Source organism: Aotus nancymaae, unplaced genomic scaffold (genome assembly GCF_030222135.1).
Source record: "Aotus nancymaae isolate 86718 unplaced genomic scaffold, 86718_ANA_hifiasm-v0.15.2.pri h1tg000011l, whole genome shotgun sequence".
NCBI classification, from domain to species: Eukaryota; Metazoa; Chordata; class Mammalia; order Primates; family Aotidae; genus Aotus; species Aotus nancymaae.
The window spans coordinates 45,121,072-45,136,223 of record NW_026988422.1 but is presented as its reverse complement, the minus strand read 5'-3'; the positions used below and the strand labels follow the sequence as shown (position 1 = coordinate 45,136,223).

The window sequence follows — 15,152 nt, the reverse complement described above, 5'->3', positions numbered from 1 at the left end:
TAAGTAATCAAGGGACTAAAAACCATACTGGCATATTCATTCTCTCTAAACTACTCCTGAGGCTGCTCTTGAACTCACACACACCAAAAAAGTATTAATATCTATATCTGAAATACAAATTTTTAAAGGGAAACCTTTTAGCAAAAGTAGTATAGATGGCAGTGTTTGAATCATGATTCAGACTCAAGACAGAGAATCAGGAACATTTTCTTTCTACAAACATTTCCTGAATCCCAAGCATGTGCAGGGCACTTTGCCAGGTGGTGGGGGGTAGTTGGGGGTCCCTAATGTTCATGCAGATGGCAGTACTTCGGGGCTGAAAGTAGCATGTCAGTGGTCAAAGTGAGGGCCAACACCCACAATCACATTCTCATTCACTCCAGACATTTGCAACAGCAACGCCCCAGCAAATCAATACAACCACAACCCAGGTACAGGATGTGCATGACAAGAAGGCGCGGAGGCCCAGCAAGGAGACTTAAAAACAATATATTCTTGTCACAGCCAGAGAGCTAACAAAGGCTTCTGAACAACCAAAACCAAGGCTATGCTGAACATCAAATGCAAACACTGTTGTGCTGTACCATGAAGCAAAGGAAACTTTTGTTCTGAAAAATTACATATATACAGTTCAGAAACCTTTAGCTTAAAATCAACTGTGAAAGATCTTGGTCCCAGAACAAATGTCCAGTAAACAAATAAAAGTAGAAATGATCACTGTCAAAATGAGTCCCCAGGTGGGATATGGTGGCTCATGCCTGTAATCCCAGCACTCGGGGAGGCCATGAAGGGTGGCATTACTTGAAGCAGGAGTTTGAGAGCAGCCTGGGCAACATAGTGAGACCCTATCTCTACAAGAAAAAAAGTTTTCTAATTAGCCAACCACGGCACTCCTGTAGTCCCAGCTACTCAGGTGGCTGAGGCAAGAGGATCACTTGAGCCCAGGAGGTCAAGGTTACAGTGAGTCAAGGTTGTACCACTTTACTCCAGTCTGGGCAACAGAGTAAGACCCTATGTCTGTTAAAAAGAAAAAAAATTGTTTTTGTTTGACTCCACATAGGAAAAAAATTACTTCGTATTTTCCACAAGCCAAATCAAAACCGTTCAGCCTGAGCAACATGGCAAGACTCTGCCGCTACAAAAAATTAAAAAATTAGCTGGCCTTGGTGGCACATACCTATGGTCCCAATTCCTCGGGTGGCTGAGGCAGGAGGATCACTTGAGCCCAGGAGGTTACAGTGACTCATGTTCATGCCACTGCATTCCAACCTGGAGGACACAGTGAGACCCTGTCTAAAAATATATATATAATTAAAATTGTTGGTGTCCTTGATTACATCTATAAATCCACCTTCAAATTACGCACTGTTTTTTTTGGAGACAGATTGTCACTCCATAACCCAGGCTGGAGTGCACAATCTCGACTCGCTGCAACCTCCACCTCACCTCCTGGGTTCAAGTGATCCTCATGCCTCAGCCTCCCAAGTAGCTGGAATTACAGGCATGTACCACCAAGCCCAGCTAATTTTTGTATTTTCAGTAGAGATGGGGTTTCACCATGTTGGCTAGGCTAGTCTCCAACAACAGACCTCAAGCGATCTGCCCAACTTAGCCTCCCATAGTGCTGGGATTACAGGCATGAGCCACCACAGCCTGTCCAAATGATGCACTTTTAAAACTGGAGTTTTCCTCCTTGAAAGCATGACAGAACAATTCATATCTACCAACTTGTATTGGATATTCAAACAAATCAAGGAAAATATACTTTAATGCCAATGGAAAGAGGCTGTTTACCATTATTTCCCTTAATTACAGCAATAAAATCACTCACTTCAGCTTTTCAAATGCCTCTTTTTGTCCTTTGCAGTTAAATATCGCAACTTGAATTCTTTCTGGTTTGCTGGTTCTAACTCAGACCCTCTACTGTCCAATATTGCATAAGCGAACCAACAGACTGCATTTCAAGGTTTCCATGAACCAACTTTGGCCAACATTGTAACTATAATAATTCCAGCTTCATTTTCCCATATTCCTCGCAAGATCTTTCAGAGACGACCTACGTACAGACTTTACCCCCAATCCCTATGATGCCAGGATAAGGAAGCCATCTTCTCCTCCACCAGTAAGTAGACATCTCCTACTGATTTATGTTCCAGAAGCCTACATAAAAAGCAAAAACAGTGAGAAAGGTGTACTCAGAAATCCCTTCTAACTCTAAAATCCTATGTAAATAAATGTCTTACTGCTTTCAAAGTTAACTTCAGAACAGGGCTGGGCCCATAACTTCATACTGAAGTGCTGAGGGTAGGGTGACGGTGGTGACATCGCCAATCATTTCTCTGTGGTGGTGTGTGTCATGCCCTGTGTAGATAGTTTACATAAGTCCTCACTGTGTTCTGAAGTAACCCTGTAAGGCAGGTACTGTGTTGTTGATGAGAAAACTGAGGCTTGCAGGGGTTAAATTATCCCTGCTAATAAGAGGCAGAAGGAATAGCTGAACCCCAATCTGGCTGACACCCAACTATCACACTATGATGCACTGATAATTATGGTAGTTGTCCAATAAATATTACTCAAAGCCTGTATTTCTATATTATTAGTCCATAATTATAGATTCTGCATCCTAATTAATGTGACTTAGGCAAATGTTAATGTGTCTTCTTACATTAAACACAGACCAAATAAATGTTGAAGGGACGGTCAGAAATTTCAGGGAGATGCCAAAATAGGCATTATCTGAAACTATTCAAAATAGGCAAAATTATCCAGAGTTAATCCACAAAATTATCATCAAAAAAGTAAATGAGTTTTCAGAAGTAAGCAAGAATCAATTATTTCTAGTTTTTTGATTTTTTTTTTTTTTTTTTTTTTACAGTGGCTGAGGTTTTATTTCCTTTATGATTACTGGCAGTAGTATGTTTATTAATTCTCAGCCATAAATGTATAGTTTTGTCTACATTTATGTAAAAGTAAAAACAATTTGGAGCCCTATCAGTTATATCACTGCACTGCAATTATCCCGTCCATCTAAATTACTGAAACTTTTCATTAATATTTATGAGTCCATAGAAAACAAATATGCTTTTCAGAAACTGAAAAATCTGGGATAAACTTCAGACTCTCAGTTTCCTTTCCCCATTCTCTCCTTAGAAAACATGTTGCTGAAGGGGGCGGAGATAACTAGATGCTTCTATGATGTCATTTGTGGGCACCAGCAAGACTATACCCTACCCCACCCCTAAGAAACGTTCACACCACCACCCCTGTTTTCTAAGATGCAATCCTGTGAGCGTCTTTCCTCAGCCAGTATGACTCTTTTCAGAAGGCCCTTGTCAGAATATTCATTTCCTTGGGAAATTAAAAGCAACCAAAGCTTCACCTGCCAGGATTAGAAAAAATAAATAAATAATTTTTTTAAGATTAAAATTTAAAAAAAGCAACCAGGCTAGGAGTGGCGCTCTCACCTATAATCCCAGCATTTTGGGAGGCTGAAGCAGGATAGCCTGAGCCCAGGAGTTCAAGACCAGCCTGGGCAAGATAGAGTGAGCTTGTCTCCAAAAAATATAATTAATTAATTAATTAATTTAAAAAGCAACCAAAGCCAGCATTTCTCCAGTGCCTATCTTGTGCTGGGCATGTTTAATGTAGTAAATCTAATCTTCATACCAAGCCTATGAGGTAGTAAACGTTAGCACCATTTTCCAGAAAAGAAAACTAATCGTCAGAGATGGAGGGACTTGCTCATCGTTCACGCTCCTGGGAAGCGGCAGACCTGGAACAGTGCCCCGAGCTTGCTGACATGAAACCGACCCTCTTTCTACCGCCCTCCATTGTTTTTCCACCTGGCAAGCTTGTTCCCACCCCAGGGCCTTTGTTGCCTCTGCTTGGATTGCTCTTTCTCTAATCTTCACAGGGTTGCGTGCTTCTTGTCACTCAGATCTCTCAGCCGAATTGTCACCCTTTCTGCGCAGTGTTCTCTGACCACTCCAGGTAAAGCAGCCACCTTGTCGCACCAGATCATGTCACACTGCTGTGCTTCCCTTCTTGGCACCTACCCAGCATTTGTCATTTTCTCCATCGTGCGTTTGCCTGCTTGTGCTAGGGCAGCAGCTCTGGAGAGCCGAGATGCTGGGTCTGGGGTTCTCTGCCCTACCTGTAACACCTAAAACAGGGTCGGGCACACAGTAGGTAGTTAATAAACACCTATGAATGATTCACTGGATGGCTCTCCTGCTGTCTCCACCACACACTGAGGTGGAGTCAGGAAAGAATCTTGGTCTGAAGTCTAGAAAGCTGGATTCTCACTTTACCTTTAGCTAGGGGGCTGCTCTCTGGACAATCTCCATTCAGCTCAATTTCCACCAACATCAGGTTGTCTGTAAGATGCTAGCCGAATGAACTGGAATTCCAGAGAGGCCCAGAAAACCTGTTGGGTCACGGGGAGCCAGGCCATGGGAGACTGTAGCTCAAAGGGTAAGAGGATCAGGCAGACCTCACCAATCTCATCATTTTGTCTTGGACTACCACAGCAGAGCACCAGAATGCCCACTGCAGCTCGAAAAGAGGGTAAATGTTTTAAGAAAAAGTATATGAAAAAAATAAATTCTATTTCTTTTTACAAGGGAAAAGTTTATATTAACAAAAGATATCAAGCCAGGGTCACTCAAACTGTCCTAGTTTTGTTTTTTTAAGTTTTCATCTAGTGCTAACCTCAAAGAAACCCTTTCAAAAAATAGAGGCTTTTGAAAATACCTAAATAACAAAACCAAATAGGTTCTAAAATGGGTCATCATCTAGCATATTTCACCAGGAGCCATAAGTGAGAACACATTTTTAAGAACATCTTTTTCTCTAAAATTTATAGCTCCTAGCTCCTATTTTCTACTAAGTAACTCTTTTCTACAATTAATTGAAGTGAAATGTCCTCAAATACAAAGGAAAACTTTAGAACCACACCCTGAATGTTAGGAATTAATAAAAGCCTTATATTTGAACCTTGCCAACTGAGGTTTCTTTGTGTCCTTTAGGTTTAGGAAAGGCTTTAAGGGGGCTACTAATCTGATGACATGGTTCCCAGAATCAGCAATATGCACATATGTCCATTTTTCTAGAAACAGGGTCTGCAGCTTTCATCATCACTAAAAGAGTCTAGGGCTCAACAACAGTTTCAAAATCACTGCTTTAGATGGAATCTGCTCTCAACTCTTCCATACCATAATAAAACAATAGTAATCTATATTAAAGCATCTAAGGGGCCCACAGCTTGCAAATAAATAAACGTATTCTGTTTAGGGAATTAGGCCAATACACACATGACTTTTGGGTATGCTTCCCAAAATAATTTCAGAGCCCAGGACAAATCTGAACATCAGAAGTCTCCTGAAGATATTTCAGAAGGAAGCAGAATTTCCATTGTCCAATGGAAGCATTACCAGAACCACAAAACTCTAATACCAGAAGGACCACAGAGCTCAGAGGGCCCAGCCTTCCAGCATCACAGACGTAAAAACCAAAGCCCATTGTAAGGAAAGAGGGCACTGGATCATATTTAAGTGCTTGCAACACAAGAGGTGGAGAGACAGAGATACGCAAGTACAAGGAACAAATGTGACTTACAAATAAATATGCAGCTTTGCGATTTTTGTTTAAATGCCTGGAGAACAGAGGCTAGGTCTGAAACTGGAAACACAGGAACAGGTATAGAATATGCTCACTCTGGCCCCATATGACTTACTTTATTAATGTAATTATGACAGGGCTCATGTTGACCATAATTTTATGCTCTGGCAAATTTCTTAATTTTTTACCACAAGCACAAACTAAACATCTTTGGTAACCTTTTAAGCATTTCTTTCCCTTTGAGGTCAAAGATGTGCAAGGGTAAAACTTATATGGAATCAAAGGAACTTTGGGGGGCAGTACGTAATAAAACATTGCTGGTAAGCTTCCTATTAAACGGGCTTTCTACTGCAAAGTCGTACGTGCTTTGACAGATACTGCTGTAATTTACTAGTGCTACAGAAACACACTAACATAATAATCTTGATAAATCTCTCCAGATAGGACCATGATTCTCAACAAAAGTTTCCTGTCTCATAAAATTCTTTAGCATAGCACTTAAACACTACTATAGCCAATACCCTTGGGCTCATTCCTCCATCTCATTTAAATGTCTGTCCTACAGTGATTTATAGTATTTGTCATCACCCTGGGTGGATACATAGACTGGTGGCTACAGACACTTTGGGACTATAATGCTGTAATTGCCATACCAGTGGGAATGGCTTCTAGCAAAACAGTGGGATTCTCAGTTTCTCTCTGACTTGACATAACAGGGCCATAACTTACAACCATCCCGTAGAACAAGGAGTGCATTAAATCCAGTAATACAACTGCATGGCTTGAAATGTATTTCCTTAAGGCTGATTCCAAACCAAGAAAATAATACCAACATCACTAGCAATGCTATACAAGACACTTAGACGTGAGCTAAATCCTCTCCAACCCTGAGCAATTTAGATTTGGACCAATTTAATTCTTAGGAGTTACTAACTTTGATAAGATATAATTCATTTTGACAGCTTAAAACCAAACCAATTACTCCAAAAGGGAAGAAATTATGTAATTGCCTAATACATGGAAGCAGAGGTTTTAGAGATGTAAAAGTCTTTAGAGATGGTTTAGTGCAGCCCCCTCACAATATAACAGGGAAATGAGACCCTGATAAGTAGAGGCTTGCCTAAGGTCACAGCTTGAACCCAGTTCTTCTGACTCCCATTAAAGTACAGTATTCCCATATTGCTGGGAGTTGTATATTGAAATAAAAAGAGGGGTTTCGTTTTTGTTTTTTCTTTTTTTGAGACAGGGTCTTACTCTGTTGCCCAGGCTGAAGAGCAGCAGCTCGATCATAGCTCTCACTGCAGCCTGCAGCCTTGAATTCCTAGACTTAAGCAATCCTCCTGGCTCAGCCTCCCCAGTAGATGGGACTACAGGTGCACACCACCACACCACCCTGGCAGAGTTTGTCTTTTTCTAATTGGATAGTTAATACAATACTAATTTGCAGTAAAGGTTAACTCCCCATATATTTACTAGTAAGCTAGCTTTCTCTGAAATACTAGGACACAAATATTTATGTAAGTAAACATCTAAATATACATCTAAACTAATGTATTTTATAAATTAATAAATTATTACATATCTAAATAAATCTAAGTATATCTATATTTTTGTAGATATAGATATTAATAGACATTAAAAGTGTGTTTATCACACTTCTCACAAGCTAGGGCAAACTTGTTCAACCCACAGCCCATAGGCCATATGCAGCTCAGGACAACTTTAAATGCAGCCCAACACAGATTCATAACTTTCTTAAAACATTATGAGATTCTTCTGAGGATTTTATTTTAGCACATCGGCTATCGTTAGTGTTAGTGTATTTTATGTGTGGCCCAAGAAATTCTTCTTCCAACGTGGCCCAGGGAAGCCAAAAGATTGGACACCCCTGTTAAGGACAACAGTAATGCTTTGGCTGGAACTTTGGTGCCCACAACCTGGAAACAAAGGCTTGAGCTATAGTGTCAAACAAAACGAAAAATGTCCCAGGTCCAAGCAAGTAATGAGTCAAGAGGGTTGGCTTCATAATAGGGAGTGTTGGGATCCGTGGCAAACTGGAGCATGACAGCACCAAATGCCTTCAGTTTCAACGTTAAAAACATCTGTGCCAAATGAATATACCTACAGTCTGTCTGCAGGCCTAAGAGTTTTAAGGCTTTTTGTTGTTCTGAATAAGATGATCCTCCTGCTTCAACATCTATGATTATTTTACGATCTATACAAAAGTTAAGTATTTGATGGTTCAAATATAGTGTTCCTGCTTTCTGCCTCTGGGAGTCAAAAGTTCTTCTGCAGTTCATCTGTTCACAAGCATGGAAACAGTTTCCTCCCAAACTTTCCAAAGATGGAAACATTTCTGTGGGTCAGGAACATTTACCTTTCAAAAGGGCATCTATGGTGTCTCTCTGGGAAATTATCAGGTCAGAAGTTCCTTTTCTTCTTTTGAGGAAAGATTGTTCACAGTCATTGAACTGAAGCAGGCTGTGGCTCTCTATGTTGGATCCTTAAAAGTCAGCTCTTTGTTTTTCCTCCAGGAAGATGTTCCTGACCTCCCCGGACCAGGGGCTTACCTGCCTCCGAGTGCTTCTGTAATTCACTAGTTTCTTTTCTTTGTTTTTTACCCTAATCTACCTCCCCCTTGGAATTACAAGACCTATGAAGGAAGGCCATGTGTGTCCTGTCCACTTGACTTTACAGGATAGAGCACAATGCCTGGTTCTTAGTACACGCTCAGTAGTGGACGGATGCTCATCTAGGGCTTGGCATTTCAAATAGAAACATGTACTAGTCTGTCAGAGTCATTACCACAAAAGTCAAGCAGATGAGTCTTAGTCAATCACCCAAACAACTACACCCCAAACTCTCTGTGACCAGGGTCACACGCTTCCATTAGAGGCCAATCCATTCATACATCTGTTCTTTCAGGATGGAGGAGACAGCAGCAAAGGAGATCTCAGGTACTGAGGGAACAATGAGGAGGAGGACCAAACCCAGACTGGTCCTCATCTGGCCCCAGGCACGTCTGGGACGGCTGTCTGGGTAACTGTTGACTACAATGAGACCTGAAGCACAAGTAAAAATTAGTAAAGCATTCTTCCTTTTGGCGAACTGAAAGATGCTCATTGTGATCCAAGCACAGGGTATGGATTTGGGGAAAGGTAAGAGAAAAGGCTCAAGAGGAAAACAGGGGCCAGATCCTGGAGAACATCCTACACCACTTTAAAGACTCTGGACTTTGGCTGGGTACAGTGGCTTCATGCCTATAATCCCAGCACTTTGGGAAGCTGAGGTGGGCAGATCACCTGAGATCAAGAGTTTGAGACCAGCCTGTCCAACATGGCAAATCCCTGTCTCTACCAAAAATATAAAAATTAGCCAGGCATGGTGGTGCATGCCTGTAATCCCAGCTACTGAGAGGCTGACACAGGAGAATCACTTGAACCTGGGAGGAGAAGGTTGCAGTGAGCTGAGATTGTGCCACTGCACTCCAGCCTGGGCAACAGAGAGAGATTCTGTCTCAAAAAAAGAGAATCTGGACTTTATCTTAGAGCAGTAGAGAATCACAGAAGAGTCTTAATTAAAGATTTGACTATTGGCTTGGCAATTGAGAAAGACTATTTTGGATACAGTAATGACAGGAGTGGAAAACAATGGACAGGGATTGAGTTTCTACTCAGGCCTCATTTTTATCACATTCTAAGAAAGTGGAGCTAAGAAGTCAACACAAAAGGGGAACACAATCTAGTTGACTGTTTTTTTAGCTTTTTTTTTTTTAATTGAGACAGGGTTTTGCTCTGTCATTTAAGCTAGAATGCAGTGGCATGATCATGGCTCACTGCAGCCTCAACTTCCTAGGCTCAAGTGATCCTCCCACCTCAGCCTCTGGAGTAGCTAGGACTACAGGCATGTGCTACCATGCCTGGCTAACTTTATTTTATTTTTGTGGAGATGGAGTCTCACTATTTTACCTAGGCTGATATCAAACTCATAGGCCCAAAGGAACCTATCCCCTTGGCCTCCCAAAGTGCTGGGATTACAGAGGTGAGGCATAGCACCTGGCCCCAGTTGTTTAATTAAATAAAAAAGGACTACCAAGAATCCCAGGCACCTCTATTACTCTATACAAATGTTATTCTTCTCATAAAAATGCACCACACTTTTACCATCACCACTAATCACCATTCTAAACACTTATTAGATACCAAAACTTCACTAAGAGTTGCATAAGATAAAATGATTCATGTTCCACCCACCAACCTCATTCCTCTCCAAGGCTGAGGTACAACCTTTTAAATGCTTCTGCCTTGACTTTAACATTTTGGGCGTGAAAATTACAAGTGAAAAATGTTACAACGTCTTACAATTTAAAAATCACAGTCTTTTAAAATGACGTAAGAGCAGGGAATTTTTCCACACACAAGGTTTTCAATCCATTACCATATTCAAAGAACAGAGCAGTCAGGCCAAGGCTTTCAAGCACGTATTTGGATGTCACTGATTGATTTAATAGAGGAATACGGTTCATCTGGTCACTCCTCAACTATTTTCACTTATTTCTTTTAGAAAGAGGGAAAGATGCTCCCAAAATACTTACACTTTACTTGTCCCCCAGTCACATAAAATTTCGTTTAACAGATATTTAATGCTTACTATGTCTGAGGCGTTGTGCCAGGGTTAGGACAGCAAATAAGAAAGGTGGGTCCCTGCTCTCAAGCCATTTCTAATCTAAAGGAGGTAAGTATAACAAGCAAACTGATTAACAAAACGATCTCAGAGAGCAATGAATGCAATGAACGACAACAAGATAATAATGCTCTCCAAGGGGGAAAATAGCTGAGCTACAACCTGTTCGTGATAAGAAGCAGCTGGTCCCACTGCAGCAAAATTCTTCTTACAATGAAACTGAAGACACTACATAGCCAATACAATTCATGTACACAGAAACAAAATTCTCTCAAGATTCTAAAATATGTCTTTTCCCTAACACACTGTGGATTGATCAGTCAGTATTAGACACTCCTTCCAATTGGTTCAGAAAAAAATAAATCATGAGAATAAATAACTGTACTACTAAGTACAAAATGGACCACTAGATAGACAATTTGGAAGAATTTTGGTGCTATAAATTCAGACACCTGGATCCAGGAAGGAAGAGAAAAGATAACCCAGGACTGTTCAGTAGTAACCTGGCTACCTCACCTGACAGCATTGATTACAAAACAGGTACCTCACTGAGAAACTGAAGAAAGCAGCCCTCCAGGGCTGCACAGAACACAATGTCTTCAAGAGGGTTGAACCAGGAAAACAGCCTGGGATCCTGCCAAGCCGGTCCTTCCTTCCTGAGGGGGCGCCAAGGTCTTTCCATGACGCAGCCTCCAGCTCCTCCTGCCTCCTCATGTCCCCAGCCCTCTGCATTAAGCATTAGATGTTGGTCCCCATTTTGAAGGTCAGCAAATCAAGAGCAAGTACACGAAAAGAAAATAGGGTTTTAACAAAGGCAATTCTTCCGTTTTTGGAAGCCAGAGAAATTATGCAAAATAAACATGTTCTAGAAGCAGCAGAGAAAAACTGACAGTGATAATTTAGAAAATGAGACCATGTTCAAAAATCAGAAACTAATTGGTTTTATTGTGATTTCATTTTTTCTGTGCTTCTACTCTCATAAATATTTTCTGCACTAAAGAGGAAATGTAGTTTTCAAGAGTCAGACTTGGCTCAACTGAAATTCTGTCATTTACTAGCATCTTACTTAACATTTTCAGTAAAATATGGATAAGTCCTTATTGGTTTTTTCCCCACAGTTTTATTCAGGTATAATTGTCATATAGTGACATAAACATACTTAAAGTGAACTATCTGATAAGCTTTGACATGTGTATATAACTGTGAAACCATTGCCACAATCAGAATAATAAATATATTCATCTCTCCTAAAAGTTTCTGCCTCCTTTGCAATCAACCCCTCCCTCACCTCCACTCCCCATTTTTAGGCAACCACTGATCTGCTTCCTGTCGCTATAGACTCCTTTTCATTTCTAGAATTTTGCATAAATGAAATCGTACTTTTTTGTCTAGCTTCTTTCATTCAGCATAATTATTCTGAGATTCATTTCTGTTGTTACATGTGCTCATCTTTTTATTGCTGAGTAATATTGCACTGTATGGATAAGCCACAATTGTTTAAATGTACATCTGTTGATTGACATTTGAGTTGTTTCCAGTTTGGGGGTTATTACAAATAAAGATGCTATGAACATTCATGGACAAGCCTTTGTATGAATGGTTTCATTTCTCTTAGTAAATACTAAAGAGTAGGTTATATGGTAGGCATATGTTTGATAGTTTAAGAAACTGTCAAACTATTTTTCAACATGATTGTACCCATCTTACATTCCTCACAGTCGCATATGAGAGTTCCAGGTGCTCCACTTCCTCACCAACATTTGGTATGGTCAGTCTTATTAATTTTAGTCTTCCTAGTGGGAGCATATTGAGATTTCACTTTGGTTTTAATTTGCATTTCCTTAATGACTCATGATTTTGAGCATCTTTTAATGTGCTATTTGGCATGAAGGTGAGTGCCTATTCAAATATTTGACAAGTTACAAGTCCTTTGTTGAATTTTTAAATTAGGTATTTTTCTCATTATTATTGTGCTGTTAGAGTTCTTTTGTATATTCACGTTACACGTCTTCCATTTACATGTTGCAGTTATTTTCTCCCATTTGTGGCTCGGGTTTTCATTTTCTTAAACATCCTCTGGGAAGCAATAGTTTTTCATTTTGATAAAGTCTAACTTACTGATTTTTTTATAGTTGGTGCCTTTTGTACACTAAAAAATTTTTGCTGAACCCAAGGTCACTAAAATTTTCTTGTTTTCTTATAGAAGTTTCACAGTTAAACTCTTACATTTAGGTATATAATCCATTTTGAATTAATGTCTTTGTATGATGTAAGGTAAGCGCCAAGGCTCATATTTCTACATGTGGCTATCCAGTTGTTCAAGCACCATTAGTTGAAAAGATTATCATTTCCCCAACTGAGTTGCCTTCTTGGCAGCTTTATCAGAAATCAGTGGATCATATACATGTGGTCCTATTTCTAGACTCTCTTCTAGTCATTCCACTGATCTGTATGACTCTCTTTACTCCAATACCACATTATCTTGATTATGGTCATGTTACAGTTAGCCTTGAAATCAGATAGGGTAAGTCTCCCAACTTGTTCTTTTTCAAAACTATTCTTAGACTGGTCTCAGAACTTTATATCGCCATATAAATTTCAAAGTCAGTCTGTCAATTTCTACAACAAACTTAGAAAGATTTCGATTGAGATTACATTGAATCTATTGAATACTTTGGGAAGAATTGAGATCTTAACCATATTGAATTCTCTCATCCATAACCAACAGCTAACAGCTTCTCATGATCTAGCAAAAACTAAGTCACTAGGTTTTGGGGAGTTTATTGAACCTGCTACTTCAAGAAAGAGTTTTTGTTTTGTTCTGTTTTTAAGTCAGTAATCTATAGTTCCACTTGCAACACATAAATTTATTTTGGAGTAAATTCAATTATTCCACATGTAACTGAATAAACTACACATGTCAATTTAACATACTAAAGATAAATAAGTATTTATGTTATCTTGAATTCCAAAAGCAACTTTGGGCCAGGTGCAGTGGCTCACACCTGTAATCCCAGCACTTTGGGAGGTCGAAGTGGGAGGATGGCTTGAGGCCAAGAATTCAAGACCAGCCTGGTCAAAAAGATAGCAAGACTTCATCTCTATTTTTTTCAAGCATTTTTGAAACTATAAAGGATAATTATTTAAAAACAAGCATGCATTCCATATATTTCCAAATACTTTCTTAACAAGATTTTCTTTAAAAGAAAACAAAAAAGGAACAACACTCTGCTCATCCTTTCTACCCTATCCTCACAGTTCCAAAATACCCAAAACCTTTTCAAAAAACAAACAAACAAAAAATCTGCCCTCCAATGTATACAAATCATGACAAATCACTACTTTCCAAAACCTTAAAAAAAAAAAAAAAAAAAAAACAGAAAAAGTTCTGCCCTCTGATATATAAAAATGCATAAAAAAGCATCATTTAAATGTCATCTCAAGGTCATTTAAATGCTGAACTTCTCTGCCAACCAAACACTCGCATTTTCCAAAACACCATCAGTGGGTTATATTAAACATCTAAGTGCAATTATTTCAGACCATTATAAATATTAAAATCTCATTTACATTGAATCTTTTATTCATCCAGTGGAACAATAAGCAGCTCTATACATGCCACCTAGTCAGGTAACTGGATCTTCCTATACTCATGCTTCTTAGACACCAAGAAGTCCTCATCTTTTGGTCTTCATGTAGGTCACAGGTTCTCTACCTTGACTGCACTCTGAAATCACCTGGGAAGACTAAAAGTAAAGATGATGAGGTCCCACAGCCAGAGATTCCTATCCAGAGTCTTTAAAAGAGGGAATTTTTTTAAGGTCCCTGGGTAATTCAAGTGGGTAGATTACATTTGAGAAGGACGAGTCTCTCTCTGGGAAGGGATGAGACTCTCTCTGGGAAAGGATGCTTCTCATGGCCATTGGCCAAGCTGCACCACCATACTTCAGAACCTAGTTCCTCTTGAGCTTCGCTCAATGTAACTCCTAATCAGGCACTAACAGAACTCAACAAATCCACTTGGATGCCTAAACTCACTTTTATTTCATATCCAGAAATTCACAGGATAAATGTAAATATCTAAGTGTATTTTAGCAATTCCTCTAGTCCCCACTTCTAAGTGCCACAAAGTAAATTAGGCTGAAGACAAATTAACTCGATATAATTTGACGATTAAGGTTAAACAGTCATTATGGTTTTGTACTTCTATTTAAAAGAAAGGAATAGCTCCATAAGACATCTTTAATTTTAGAGAATATAAGATAAAATTACCAATTCCACAAAGTATAAAATAAATATCTAAATCAGTCTTCATCACCATCCATCTGATTTCCCCACTTGTAAATTTCAAACAGATTTTCAATACTGATATTGGGTTCAAAACTGACTCCCTCCAGAACTTAAACTATTAAACTACTGAGAGTCTTCATATAACGTACTCCATTTTGCCAAACCAGACCACTTTATTATAATTATCATTCCATCATCTCAAAGTGGGAATGATAACACCCGCATCACAAAGACAGAGTAAGGATTAGGCAGCAAAAGCATGTTAGCACTGTGTGGAGTGCTCTAGAAGTTTTAAATTATTTACAGCAGAAATTTTGCCTCATGAGAACTATGTGAAAAGCAGAGGCAAGTGGGAAGCTGCGGGTAGCTACACGTCAATACCCAGGAACACGGGCAGGTGATGAGGGGAGGGAGGGCGGTCAACAACCTCCTAAGGAGTCCCTGCAGCCTCTTCTCAGACCAATAGCAGCAGAAACCCATACTGCAGGACTCCCACCTTGGACTGAGTTACCTGCAAGTATATGTAAATCTCATCTCCTTGGAAAACTGCTAAATAATAA

The 15,152-nt window shown here is 39.5% G+C and overlaps 1 protein-coding gene across 1 annotated transcript in view; it reads right to left on the bottom strand.

Annotated features, from left to right (window-relative positions):
* The window catches only part of PRKCH (protein kinase C eta), a 237,209-nt gene that overhangs the window by 220,640 nt on the left and 1,417 nt on the right, over positions 1 to 15,152 (bottom strand). The gene's annotated exons all lie outside the window — the stretch shown is intronic.